The 15,237-nt window shown below is 44.0% G+C and overlaps 1 protein-coding gene across 6 annotated transcripts in view; it reads left to right on the plus strand.

The window, feature by feature from the left end:
* Positions 1-11,301: 11,301 nt before the first annotated feature.
* Positions 11,302-15,237, plus strand: part of LOC308403440 (protein NLRC3-like) — a 63,328-nt gene continuing 59,392 nt past the window's right edge. For 3 of the 6 annotated variants that reach the window (XM_080892850.1, XM_080892851.1, XM_080892853.1), the window contains exon 1: positions 11,306-11,360. The gene's annotated coding sequence lies outside the window, so the exon portion shown is untranslated. Of the gene's footprint in view, positions 11,361-15,237 lie in introns of all 6 variants that reach the window. The other 3 variants (XR_013972906.1, XM_080892848.1, XM_080892852.1) reach the window with 2 other exon arrangements.

A 15,237-nucleotide genomic window follows, 5' to 3' on the forward strand; every position in this document is an offset into this window, starting at 1 on the left:
GACTGTCGCCGTGAGTCCAGGTTAAATACCCCTTTCTAGCCTGGAGGAATGATTACCAACCACTGGTCAGGTAATCAGCTGCAGGTGGGCCGGCAACAGCGAAGAGGGACTCCCAATGACGACAGTCGCCAGGACACGCCTCTCCCACGGCGCGCACTTCCGTAAACAACCCCGAGGGCCAGGGAGGGAGAAGCAAACACATATACAGAAAACATAAACACAAGCAGGGTCGTCCGGAAAGGGCCGTCCAACCGTGACAAATACAGTTTCCACATCTGAACCAAAGAGTAAAACAGTGAAATGTGGATTATTAAATATTAGGTCTCTCTCCTCCAAGTCTCTGTTAGCTCATGACTTAATGATTGATCAACAAATTAATTTACTCTGCCTTATAGAAAAAAAGGGCCTCAGATCAGAAGTACCCGACTCCGTGGTATAATTCTCAAACACGTACCCTAAAGCAGATGACTCGTAATCTGGAGAGGAAATGGCGTGTCACAAATTTAGAGGATCATCATTTAGCCTGGAGAAATAGTTTGCTGCTTTATAAGAAAATTACCAATAATCATCCCACAGATGTAATATTATCTACAGCTACTCTTAGTACCATTGATGTTAAGTTAGACTCTTTTTCTCCAATTGATCTTTCTGAGTTAACTTCAATAATTACTTCCTCCAAACCATCAACGTGTCTTTTAGACCCCATTCCTACAAAACTGCTCAAAGAAGTCCTGCCATTAATTAATTCTTCGATCTTAAATATGATCAACCTATCTCTAATGATCGGCTATGTACCACAGGCCTTCAAGCTGGCTGTAGTGAAACCTTTACTCAAAAAGCATCTCTAGACCCAGCAGTCTTAGCTAATTATAGGCCAATCTCCAACCTTCCTTTCATATCAAAAATCCTTGAAAGAGTAGTTATCAAACAGCTCTTAAAATTATCTTATTATGTATGCGTATCATCAAGCAGCTTCTGAAGAAGGCTACAGACAGTCAATCAGATCCTTATTTAGCTCTGCTGAGCTACAGGACTGCTCCTCTTGACTGTGTTTTATCCCCTCAAGAACTGCCGATGAGTCGTAAGCTACACACAACTTTGCCCTGCTATGCAGAAAGCAAGCAGAGTGAAGTAAAACTAGTGAACTGGATTTGTTTTTATCTTATATTCTGATGGTGTTAAAAAAAACTGAAAAATTATTAATGAAAAAAATTATTATGTGTATATGTTAGTTTATAAGACCTATGTTGTATATAATTCAGAGAAAAGGGGATGTGTTGATATGTAGATGTTAATGTAATGATAAGGTTTACCAGCAGGGGGCAGTGTATTTAAGAAAGTTCATGAATACCTCCAGGGGAGCACATAAAAGAAGACTGGTCTGTGGTGTGACAAAATAATGGTGTTAATAAAATGTTTGGGGCAGTAACTCGAAAAGCACAAGTTGTTGCTGTGTTTATTTTTTAACAGTGTCCTGAGATAATGGTTTGATGGGACCGCTCCATGGTGCAGATCGGTGAGTGGGAATTTCCTCCCCAGCTTTTAAAGTGAGCCCAGTCTGTGGTTATGGAGTCACGCATTTACACACTTGGTTCCAGGTCATGTTTTAGAGCATGTGCTGACCAGCTGCCAGAGATGTTCATCATCTTCAACCTCTACCTGAAGTAGTTGGTGGTCCCCACATCCTTCATTATCCTGTCCCCAAGAACCCAGGAGTGTGACTAAAGTCTCAGGGTTCTGGCTGAGCAGGAGAGGGACAATGAGAACCAATTTATGCTTCCCACTGTTGCCAGGAAGGAGGAAGGAGGATCATATGAGAACAAACAGCAGAGCAAGAGGAAAGAGATCATCTCTCACTCATGGTTCAACTCCACTTTAACACCACCAGGGGGTGCTGTAAGCAGCCTGTTCTACATGGGCTTGGTCTACTGGGGAAAGTGGCCAAAGCCCTGGCTCCACACATCAGGATCCAAAACCAAGAATGAACAGTGTGCCACCTTCACCTGTAGAATGTCACAGCCTGGTGTCAACACAGGTAATGGAGACATTTCATTGGCCACACCCACATCAACAGGCGCAATAACAGGACTAATGGTTGGGAAAAGACAAGTGGTGCTGACAGTGGACTCATCTCTGTGCTTGTCCTGCTAGACCTCAGTGCAGTAGAAAAGAAAGTGGTGGATCTATGTTTCTGAGTGTGGGGCTGTTGGGTCTGTGTTTCCACAAGCCCCGCTAGTTTAGAGACTTATTCATCATGAAGAAAACAAGACAGTCAGCGATCGATCGATTTACTTGTGCAAGGGAGGCCTCGTCGGTATCTTAGGAACGCACTTCGAATCCTACCACAAAATGACCCCAAATCCAGCCTCTGCTCGCTGCCTTTTATTGGGAAAAACAGTTCACACAATACACATCACAGCTCAAGCACCTCCCACCGTAAAAACCCCAAATGGTTCTAAGACAAGGCACTATGTGTGTGTGTAAACATCTGTATGCATGTGCAAGAACGTGTGTATGTGAGTGTGTGTGTGTGTGTGTGTGTGTGTGTTTGAGTGAGTGTGTGTGTGTGTGTGTGTGCGTGTGTGTGTGTGTGTGTGTGTGTGTGTGTGTGTGTGAGAGAGAGAGAGAGAATGTGTGTCTCTCTGTGTGTGTGACTTCCAACTGTTTCTAACAGCATCCTTAGCCATAAAATGGTGATCTCCCCCACACCCAATATATGGTTCACTTCCTGTATTGGTTCACCGTGCACAACACAGTGAAGCCACTAAAGGGCAGGAAGCTGACCACACAGGAAACAGAATCTTCACAAGAGATGTGTCGACAATAATCCTCCCCCAGCACAGAGTGGCTGGAGAGGTGGTCAGGATCAAAGGAATGTCTTGATCCTACAGATTGAACTAAGACCTGTAAAATTTAAGAAACCCTTTTAATGTGTATGTGTTAGTCCCCATAGGGAAATTGCTCCTCTGCATTTAACCCATTCACCCAGTGAAGCAGTGGGCAGCCACCAATGCAGCGCCCGGGGAGCAGTGTGTAGGGGCGGTACCTTGCTCAGGGGTACCTCAGGGTAACCGTTCAGTGGAGTCGAACCCCCGACCTTCCGATCATGGGGCCACAACTCTACCTACTGAGCTATCCCTGCCCCCAAACACATTGACAACATTCAACAATTAGACTCAACAGGGGCCATTAGGAAAGCCACAATGTTCATAGAGGGGCCATGCAGTCACCGACCCAGGACCATAACACTTCAGATCTGAGCAAGCACGCTGCCATGGGAACGTGACATTGACAGAGAAACCCCCGGATCCTCCCACTGACATGACCGCTGTGGGCATCATATCATGATCCTGGGTTAGTGTCTCGGTCTCAGATCACAACATCAGCACAGGCTTGGCTTGGGTGAGGTATTGAGTGGTTCTTGTCCATGACAGCTGCAGGTACAGTGCCATCAGCCATGCTGCACCACATGTCTGCCCAGGAACATTAGTGTGGCTGAGTCTCATGTAAACATTGTGCTAAAGTGGTGGGAAAGTGGCTGCAAGCTGGCTGCACTGTGTCCAATACTCTCAGTATGATATCCACAAACCTCTGAGTGTCACAGAGTGGGCCTGTGCTCAGCTCACTGTGCCCCATTCAATTCTACTTGCATAGTTTTACAAGTAAAATTAAATATACAAGTTGCTCAATGATAAGTTATTGTAGTAACAACTAAGTCCATTTCTTCTTGAGCTCTCAGCGAAGGCGGTCGCACTTTCTCCTCTCCTCCTCACCCTTATCTTCCCTGCTTCGCCTCTATGTCCTTGTCTTGTCTTGTGTGAATTTACTTTCCCTGGAACAGTCTCTCACTGTCGTTCTCTAAACCTAAAAGAGAATTATGGATTTGATCAACTGGTCTCTGAGTGCTATTGTCACCCTTTTCTCAACGAGAAGTCGGGGCTCGGGAGAGCCTGAGTGCCCTGGAGGGACTTTCCCTGCCGGTTACACGATGGATGGGTGGCAGAACTGGAGGACCGTGTGCCTGGCGGGACTGTCGATCGAGGACGCTGAAGATATCTACCTATTCGGAACCATGATAACAGGGTTCATGCTGATCGGCGTTGGCTTAGCCCTGGTTTATTAGAGAAATAAGAAAGCGGAACCGGCTGTTCAAACCCCCACAAGGCTGACCTCCACCCGCCCCACTCGGGAGTGGAAACACAAAACATTATTTTATTTCATGTGCTGGAATATACAGGAAATAGGTTTAAATGTTAAACACATTTCATCAAGTCAAAAACAGTTATAATATAATTTAATCTTTTCTTGATGCATAAAATAAAAAGATTAAAAACAATAAAACAATTAAAAGAAAGGCTTTTTAATTAGATTCATTTCTATATGATGGATTATGCAGAAAAAGTCTCAGGCTGAAACATCTACTTTCTACTTTATTACGTATTCAAGTCGTGTTTTTTTAAAGAGTAAAGTAACCAATTACTTTTGAAAATAAGTAATCAGTAAAGACATGGGATTACTTAGTAACTGAGTACTTATTTCCAGTAACTTGAGCAGCACAGCTTGTAATGAAGTAAATGTTGTGTATGATGTGAATGAAAGAGAGCCTAGTGAGGTGAGTCAGTCTTTACACACACACAGCTCTGTTAACAACATGTTGTTGCTGCTGCACAAAGATCAGGAATGCTGCAAACTGAAACTCTGCTGCAGGCAGTGACTCGTTTTTCTAGTTTAAACTTCCCTGGAAGATTGTTCAACTTGAAAACAGCCAACATCATTATCAACACCTCTCACTGTAAACTCAAACCATAAAACCTTAAGGATCCACAGCCTTATGGTTTTTTAAACCGATGATCTTAAACATGTGAGCTCATCAGAACTGAAAATGAAGACAACCAGTTGGCTCAATTCTACTGAGTGCAGCTACATTTCAAGCTTAAATACATTTCTCCTGTAACTGTGTTTTCTTGGCCTCCATCAATGAAATACTGCACAGTTTATATTTAATAAATATACAAACAGATCATTTTAAAAAGAAAACATGTTTAAGATAGTGTAAGTACTGTTGAATATGTTAATGGAAGGTTTGATGAAATTACAAACGTGGTCAGTCTGATGTATGATCTGATGCAAACTGCAGTTCTGTTAAATACTGTGTTGACATGTTGATGCGTCACAAAGATCAGGTCTGCTCCAAATGAAACTCTGCTGCAGTTACCAGTGTTTCCAGTTTAAACTTCCATGGAGACTGTGTGCTTGGCTGAAAACAGCAGCATCATTGAAACACATCTGATTGTCATGAATATGATGTGAGAGCGAGCAGAGAGCTGATGCTGACTTCAGTAAAGAGCTCAGCTGTGACTGACTGTGTGGATTATATATGTTATACCTGGAAGTGTCTCTGCATGTCTGTGACTCTGGATTAATGTGATTCGTGAACAACTTTGTGACGTCTGCATGTTAGTGATGGTCTCACAGTAAAGTCTAGAGTATTACATGAAACATAACCTTATGTTCCACTGATTTGTGTGTTGTTTCCCAGAACACACAACTCTTAGCAAGACTTTCTTGGAGATACACGTTTACCTCGTAAAGTCTGGTTAGCGTTGCTGAAAGGTTTTAATTCAACCCAAACGATGATGCTGAAATAACAGTCCGAGACAAAACTGTTTGATTCCAGTGTGTCCAAACTCTGATCTTGTGTTTCCTATATTAGAGCTGGAAAGCTGCTGAACACGTTTCCATGTTGGTTCCTGCAGCAGCCACTGAAACAGCATTTCTACAGTCCAGCACTGATTCAGCTCATAACAAGGTTCAGGTTGGTTCCTGCTGTAGACTCTAATAAAAAATGACTATCTATTACAAACCAGACAATTTTTCTTGGATTGACGTTTTGTAAATGTCAACAGCAGTAGGTGGAGGAGGAGGTGGGGCCCTCAGGCAGCAGACTCTCTTTGTAGGACCAAGAAACCAATCAGAAGGAATTCGGGTTAAAGAGAGCGAGGAGGATTTAAATGCAATGATATCCTGCTCAGCTACAGCTGACGGTCAGTGAGAAACAGCAGCTCATTAAAAGTTTTTAAATTACTGACAGACGGAGCAGCTGCTATGTAAAAGTGCAGGTTAGATATTTGGAGCCATCACTGAAATCCTCGATCAGCTCTGCTTTTGACCCCACATCTAAAAATGTCAAAGTACAGTTGGTTTGTAGACGTCAGGCTCTGAGGTTTACCAAGAGAGTCTAACACAGGGGTGCCCAATCCCGGTCCTCGAGAGCTACCGTCCTGCAGCTTTTAGATGCATCCTTGTTCCCACACACCTGAATCAAATGAATGGCTTGTTATCAGGCCTTTGCCAAACATGATGGCATGCTGAAGAGATCAAACCATTTGATTCAGCTGTGTTGGAGTAGGGATGCATCTAAAAGCTGCAGGATAGTAGCTCTCGAGGACCGGGATTGGGCACCCCTGATCTAACAGGAAGCCCAACAGTGCACGTCAGAACTTCTCTGACACTGTTATACCAGAAATGTCCTTACCTGGTTGGCAAACCCACCAACCTGACACACCTGAAGTCTTTGGCACAAGTCGTGTTGACTATGTTCACTCAGGTGCTTGGTCTTCACACCATGTTGTGATTGATGAACCTGACTTGACTCCTACCAAGACTGACTCAGATCTCCCTGCACCACAGCCAGTAAGGTGGAGGCGCTCTGACAGAGAAAGACATCCACCTGAGAAGTTTCCTTATGAGGAAGTAGGAGAGCCGCTGACCTTGGCTATTAGCTCCTTTTCTCAAACCTCAGCTGTTGCATTCTCCACAACTGTTACTCCACCACGTCCACGTTGGTCAACGATGCATGAAGGGACTCGCCCGGTGGCGCCAGTGTCCGGCAGCCTGGCCTCTGTCAGTGCGCCCCAGGGCAGCTGTGGCTACAATGTAGCTGCCATCACCAGTGTGTGAATGTGTGTGTGAATGGGTGGATGACTGAATGTAGAGTAAAGCGCTATACAAATGCAGGCCATTTACCATTTAAGTCGTGTGGAAATGCGGAGAGTCTGTGAGCTGCATTCACAAACAGGTTGGATCACTCTGAATGACAACGATTAGAGGAGGGTCTTCCATCAGTACCAAGCTCTGCTGATTTTCATTAATAAAACTTAAACCTGCTCAGTGAAAAACAGAGTGAAATCAGACAAGACTGAGTCCACTTTTAACTTTGTTTCGTCAGATTTAACAGGAACTCATCTGAAGATCAGCCTCCTCCCTGTATGGGGAAAATTCTTATTAAGTCTGCACCTGTCCTGCTTCAGGTGAAGCCCCGCCTCCTTCCAGGAATCACCTGTGTGTCTGTGTTTAGTGTGCAGCTGTGGAGCTTGTTGTTGGTGTGTGAAGAAGCTGTAAGTTTGCTCTGTTTCCTCCTTTAACAGTTTGTCTTTAGGAACTTGAGCAGATCAGGAAGTGAGACGTTTGTATTTACATAAAATAAAACCAATGAGATGATTTGATGATTGGCTGAATCCACTCTGGTTATCAGTCAGTAACTCTGCACTCAAACATTTGTCTTTGATAAACAGTTTAAAACGATCTGAATGAAACTTTGGATCCAACATCACTGGTGGAACAATGATCGTCCCTTTAACTGGAAACAGATGAAACCAGTTTGTTCTTCAGAAGCCGACATTCAGGTTTTACTGAGTGACGTCAAAACAACATGAAGCTGCTCCAGCTCAGTTCAGGGTCACTGCAAACAGAGATAATCAGAAGTAAATACAGACTCTCTCACACACCATCAATATTTAAGGATGTTTTCACTGCGGTTTAAATCCTACATATACTTGATGTTGATGCAGGAGTAAAGCCTCTCAGAATCAAACACATTTAAGCCTCTGTGACTCAGGACTGTGTGAAGTGCACAATCGAACACTTTTTAATCTGTTTCAAGTTAAACACAATGAAGTGTTCAAAGGAAAAACATGTTACTATGTGAATCCTGCTTGATGGACCAGAGCAGAGCCTCCCTCTGTGCTCTGTTCATTACTCTGTCAGTCTGAGTTATTCATGAAGCACAAGCAGCTGATGATAAGCTGGTTAATGTTGGCACACACACACACCGTGACACTGTCAGACATGAGGAAGTGTGCAGGTAAACTCTGCTTAGAAATGACAATGAGGAGGTACACAGACTGATGGAGCTCATAGAGTGAGACGTTTATTTTACATGAAGTAAACCTGATGTATGATCTGAATCCATCTGTAGATCAAACTGATGTGTTTAATAACCTGTTGTTTAGGGCTGGGCGATATGGCCTCAAATCCATACAATTTGAAGCATGTGCGGTAACAATATATATCACGATATATTCTTTTCTTCTGTATAACGTATTTTCCACACTATAAGGCTTAAAATCCTTTAATTTTCTCAAAAATCGAGAGTGGGCCTTATGTATGAATTCTGGTTGTGCTTACTGACCTCGAACCGATTTTGGCTGCAGAAATCTGTTAAAAATGTTTTAGTACAACTTTGGTAAGCCGCACTGCTTGATGGATCGTCAGAGCATTACGGCTGCCGTAGTAAGGAGCTTCACGGAGTAATCTGGGTCCAAAACTCCGACAGCTTCAGGTCCCAAAGTCAAACGAACACTAAGAGTTAAAAACGGTCTAAATTCTTTCATCTTTAATAAAATCATCAGCGTTGCTGCTTTACCAGGTGTAACAATTAAGTTTAACATCCAGGTAGGGCTGCTCAATTAATCGAATTTTAATCTCGATTACGATCTGGGCTTTCAACGATCATTAAAAATGACTGAGCCGATTATTAGCCCCTCCCTCGTGCTTTACTCTCGCGCTGCTCCGTGTGGCAAATTGAGCGCACCTCTCTGCATTTCGAACACGTGTCACAACAATTAAGAGCAGCGGTCTCCAACCTTTTTTGCTCCACGGACCGGTTTATGCCCGACAATATTTTCACGGGCCGGCCTTTAAGGTGTCGCGGATAAATACAACAAAATAAAACTAGTGCCGGTACCGAAAAAAAGATTTATTCATAACACACGTGAAAAGACCCAGGAAAACCGAGTAAACGATAAAAACGATAACAAAATAACGTGGAAAACCGATAAAAACCCTGAAAACCATACATTTCACACCTGAGCCTGAGCCTCAACTCTCGTGGCCCGGTACCAAACGACTCATGGACCGGTACCGGTCCGAGGCCCGGGGGTTGGGGACCGCTGATTAAGAGGACCCGAGGGAAGCTCGGAAAGCTAAGCAGAAGTTATTTGGAGAGGAGAGTGACTGCTGTTGGTTGAAAAGAGAGGTAAAAAAAACTTCAGTGGTGTGGAAACATTATGGGTTCAGTCAGACGTGGATCAAGTAGACATAGTGTGTAAACTTTGCTATGGTGTCGTAGCTGCACCAAAGAGCAACACTGCAAAGTTCACTAAACATAGATGTTTACATTTTTCATTAATTTTTTTATATTGCAAACATTTGCACTGTTATCAGTATTTGCACACTATTTTATATTATTTTTTGACAATCTTTAAAGTCATTATTCAACACATTGACGATATTTATTTAACAATAACAAATAATCAAGATCTCAATTTCAGTGAAAATAACCGTGATTATCATTTTTGCCATAATCGAGCAGCCCTACATCCAGGCATCCATGAAAACAGAATTTATTAAATTTAACGGAGTTAGAAGTTAACAGGAAGTTAGCTCGGTAGTTTCCACCTAAACATTTCATAGCATATTCTGACTGAGAGATTTTTGAAACTAATTCAAACGTACAGCTCTGCTATCACTTCCAACATAAATGAAGACTAAACAGCAGTGACGTTTGTAGGGTTACTGAAGTTGGACTACCTGGTATATAATGTTGTGCTACATGATTGCTAGCAACACAGCTATGTTAGCATAACATTAGCACAGTGAAGCTGGAGGATGAACGCCAACTTTTTGGCTTTCCCCATATTTCAATAGTGCTTCATCTCTTTGTTATGACTGTCGCCCGCCATAATTGCAGATGATAATTGTTGTAGCCGCTGCAATGCTTTCGACCAAAACAGGCGCAGCTTGATGACATCATCAACATGCGGTATAGTCAAAATCTCTATCTTTGGCCAAATTTATATTGTTTCTATCGTATATCGTTTCTATCGCTCACCCCTACTGTTGTTACTGTTGATGCGTCACAGAGATCAGCTGTGCTACAAACTGGAACTCTGCTGAACTGGATTTACTCGTTTGGTGAACTTCCAAGAACGAATGCTTCCTTGGCTGAAGGCAGTGAACATAATTAAAAAAAACAGCTTTACTTGCACATAATTCTGTCAGTAAAGTGTGGATAATAAATTCTGGTGGTGTTATAGGTTCTCTTGGTCAGCTTGGTGTTGGTTTGGCTCCTGCATAAAACAGTTTGCTCTCATATTTGACACTGACAGGAATAAAGAGTAAAAAACACGATAACCAAACTAAAAAAGAGAGACGAGTTAAAGCAGAAGATATTTTGTGTGTCAGAACATGTGATCCTCACCAAGACAGGCAGAGAAAAGCTCTGATTATTGTTGCTGAACTGTGATGGTGAACAGTCTCCTCTGTTGAAGTCCGTGTGATGAGTGAGGACTGAGCCTGTGTTGGTCGATCGTCTCTAAACAGGATGTGAAGCATCAGTTCAGTCGTATTAAAGCCCTGAATAAACAGTCCTTCTGTATCCACTGTCTGTGTTTGGCTCCTCATCTTCAAAGACTCAACACAAGATGTTGGTCACATGACCATCAACATAAAACACAGGATTTGCTGCAGATGTTGAAGTTCTCCATATGAGAGAAGCTGCTGATCGTGTTTGTATGTTAGCACCTGTAGGATCGATGAAAAGCTCTGATTCAGTTCACTAACCAGACTCAGGGGAATAACTGGGATATTTCCCCAACAGAGACGTCCTGCTGGGATCGTTTTCCTGCTCTACACTCTGGTGTTTCTGCTCAAAAAACAACAAAATGAATTTCCATGAGCCTACAGATCGTGGACTTCTTTGAGAAACTTAAAGAAGACGCTTTTCTTTCCTTAGATTGAACTTAAACAAAGGATTTGAGGAGCAGAAAAGTTTTTAAAGAGAAATTAAACATATTAATAAATATTCTGTTTATTTTACATTATTTAGCTGTTTAAGTTATTTTTCTGTTTTCTGTCACACGTCTGGTCTCGTGTCGTTATCAACAGTGTATCAATGCATTCCTGTGGGTGGAGACAGAAACACACACCCAAAAAGAGCTCAGAGCAAGAACAAAAGAGGAGGAGACAGGATCAGAGTGGGACAGTGGAGCTTATTGTTGGTGTCTCTGTGTGAAGAAACTGTAAGTTTGCTTTGTTTCCTCCTTTAACAGTTTGTTTGTTTCTGTGATGTTTGGACCTGATGTTCTCCATCACACCGACACTCTCTCTCCCCTCTGTTCCATATGTAACAGAGGGGAGAGAGTCTCTCACTCAGAGAACCAAGGTTACAATGTAACCACACGTTCAGCTCTTGTGTTTGAAGACAAATCCTCATGATTATAGATTATTGATTGGCTGGAATCAAACAGTTTGAAGAACATTTATTCGTGTGGTAGTTTCAGCTGCTGCTCACAAATCTGATAACAGGAACAAGTTAGTTCCACGAGGAAGACATTCGTCTGGGCGCGTTGGCCTCGTCGATCATGGGACCGTGTTACTGTTTGGGCTCAAACTGATACGAGTGGTTTAGCAGGTGTGACAGGACGATGCTGCACAGCCTCATTGTTCAGGTGTGAGTCAGACTCTTAGTCTTTATACAGTCCTGTTTAACAACATGTTGTTCCTGTTGATGCGTCACAGAGATCAGCTTTGCTAAACTCTGCTGCATGCAGCTACTAGTTTCTTTAGTTTGGTGATGGAAACGTCGATGAGACTGTTTCCATCACCAAGCATCATGAGGAACACCTCTGACTCTGATTCTGACTCTGTGCATAAAACCACAAATATCCCTTCATGTCTGTTCATCTGATTCTGTAATGTGAGAAACTTTGATGTCTGAATTTTGAATCATTAATAATTAAAGTCCAGACTCGTAATTCTTAGAGGTTGAACTCAGCAGACACTCCATAACACAATATCATCACAATCCTTCACTTATGATTTCATATGATAGCAGTTTTGAACATTTTTGAGTGTTACAGTGATATGTTTTCTTTCTTTTTTTTTTGCCTGTCCCGTTTCGCTCTTTTGCCATCAGAATTATTGTCTAAAGGTGAAGAAAGATGCCCAACGGATTTACTTTACCAAATGGACCATCCCAGCCTTGCTGTAATGGTCCATTTGATTCACCTTTTATTGTTTATTTTATTTTCACTTGCTGAATACAGGACAGACTTGACTGGGGGAAAGAAGGGGAGAAAGAAAGAGGGAAAGAAAAACAGCTGAGAAGAGGGACGGGGGAGAAGGGCAAAAAACAAAAACCAACAGAATGGGCAGGAAAAAAGAAAAAAAGAAAGAAAAATGCATATATCGATCACCTGGATCTCCTGTTGAGAAAGAAAAAAGAAAACAAGCAGAAGAGAACAAGAGTAATAGAATAAACAACATCACAATGATATATGGGAATATGACAGTAAATACTAAATATTAAACATTATTGTGCAGCACATAAGATCAACAGAACACAGTGTGCTTTGAGGTAGGAGCCAAAAAGGGTGTAGTTTGTGTGTGTGAGGACCCGTGTGTACACCTGTGAGCATGGACGCGCTTGTTTTTTAAAAGGTTACTTCATGTAATGATCTGCTAGAGGGTGTGGGGGGGCCACTGCCCCGTCCTCCAGGGCATGAAGCAGGTATGGAGAAGATCAAACCTCCAGACATCCAGAGGCCCCCAGAACACAAGAGACCAAGGAAGACCCACAGAGGGGCAGCTGCGCCACTATCCCAGAAAGAGCTGAGGAGAGTCCCAGATGAGGGCTCATTCAGCAGCCGCGGAGCAGAAGCCAGGGGGAGTTGCAGTGACGCGCCCGTGAGCTCCGCCGGCAGCCAGCTGTGCCTGAGTGACCGAGCCCCAGGCTGGGGGCACCCCACCTCCGAAGTGGCCCGAGCGAGCCACAGGCTCCAGGCCTCGAAAAGCAGCCGCCAAGGAGTGAGCCGGTGTGTACCCCGACACCCATCCCCAGACACAAAGAACCACCAACGCACCGATGTCTGAGGGAGTCCGCCACCAGCAGGGGGAGTGGTGGGGGGAGATAGGCCTCCAAACCTTGGAGGGCCTGAGATGTCCCCAGAGAGGTGGCGTCTGATACCCATCCTGACATATAGACACAGACATACAGGCACACACAGATACAAACATCCATTCCCACCCTCATGCTCTCATATGCACTTACTCCACACTCAACCAACGTAGAGAGACGCTGTACACACGATCACACTCCCCAAGCGTACTCTACAAACCGGGTCTAGGTACCCTTGCCCCTGGAGGGTGGAACTGCACCCAGACCCAGGTGGTGTTACCCTTTTCCCTGCGGTGGGGAGAAGCAGACCGCCCCGACTCCACAGCAGCAGGGAGGCCCCACACTCCAGACCCCAGTCAGATGGCCAACTCCTCCTCCTAGCCCCCCCCTGCTCCAGCAGGCCGCAGAGAATGGGGGTGAGAGAAGACTCCAAACCTCCCTCCACCCGCTCATTGTAGTGTTGATGTATGTGTGTTCTAAGGTGCATTTAAAACCCAGGAGGGCATGGAGCTGCCTGCCAGAGAGCAGCAGGTAAGCGCATAGTCCCTCCTGCTAGCCCTCAATGTCTACGTGTATTTAAAATTGAGAGGTGGGCAACGACGCCAGGGGTGAGGTGTACACCCTGATGGTAACTTGGACTCCGTGTAGCGTGCCCACCCCCAAGATCCTATATGTATGTGTAATGAGAGTGTGAGTAATGTGAATGTCTGAGTTATGGGATAAAATTGAGGCAGAGGCAGCCAGAAGGGGACAGAGGGGGGGAGGGGGGGTAGTCTCCAAGGCCCTGCATGTGTGGGTGGTTGTGGTGGAGCGGGAAGAGGGAGGCAGCTGGAGATGGGGAGGGAAGGAAGGGATGGGCAAGTGCCTACTGGGGCCAGCTCCCCCACTGACCCCAGTAGGCACCCCCATACTCCGCGACCCGCCAGGGAAAGGGGGCCCAGGCCCATCCGGACCGGGGCCCAGTGCAGCAGCGCCGCCCAGCCCCACAGAGCCCGGGACAGCCCACCCGACCCCACCACAGAGAAAACTGGAAGATGTTCCCGGGGAACCCCCCGAAGCCCTAAACCTGTCCCTACCCCCACACCAATCACAACAGTGAAGGCGGGACCAAACTATGACCCCCACCCCCACTAGGTGATGGAGCTGATCAAAGGAGCCCAGAGCGATTGATCTGATGTGGTGGCAGAGGCTGTATCAAGACTAATGTAATCTAATAGATAATTTCTATATTGGTTAGAATTAAGATTATTTTTATCTTTCCAGTTCATGAGGATTGTTTTCTTGGCTATGCATAGGGTGGTGAAAACCATATGGACTATATTCTTTTCTGTAGTGACATTATCTAAGCTGCCCAACAAACACACTAAGGGGGAAGTTGGAATGTTACATTTCAGACACTTTGATGTTGACGCTTTTGAAGTATTCATGTCGTTGGGTGTTTGAGCTGATAAATGGTAGATCTGAAATCTCTAGATTATTGCAAAGTGCTTGTTCTACATCTAGCCAAGGTTCATCTAAGAGGGTATGTTTTAGCCATCCTGAGAAAAACTGAAGCCTGTTGGCTAAGAAGTAGTGCTGAAAGTTAGGTAGTTCTAATCATCCGCATAAAGGCTGATTTTATGTTCCACGTTCTTGCATTTTATGCCCTTAATTACTGAATTCTGTCTAATTGCTGCTGCTAGTGGTTCAATAAAAATTGCAAACACTGAAGGGGAGAGTGGGCATCCCTGCCTGGTGCCCCTCAGGAGACAGAAGCTGGAGGATGTCTGGTCATTTGTTCTGACACAAGCTGTTGGGGAATTATATAATATTTTTAACCAGTTGATGAAAGAAGATCCAAAACCAAATTTGTGTAAAGTTGCAAATAGAAATTTCCAGTTAACTCTGTCAAACGCTTTTTCTGCATCTAAAGAAAATATTGTAGTTTCAAGGTTTTTACTGTATGAGTAGTCTATCAAATTAAGTAATCTACGTGTATTTGTTGATGAGTGCCTACCTTT

The sequence above is a fragment of the Rhamphochromis sp. 'chilingali' genome (assembly GCF_963969265.1).
Source record: "Rhamphochromis sp. 'chilingali' genome assembly, chromosome: 1".
NCBI lineage: Eukaryota > Metazoa > Chordata > Actinopteri > Cichliformes > Cichlidae > Rhamphochromis > Rhamphochromis sp. 'chilingali'.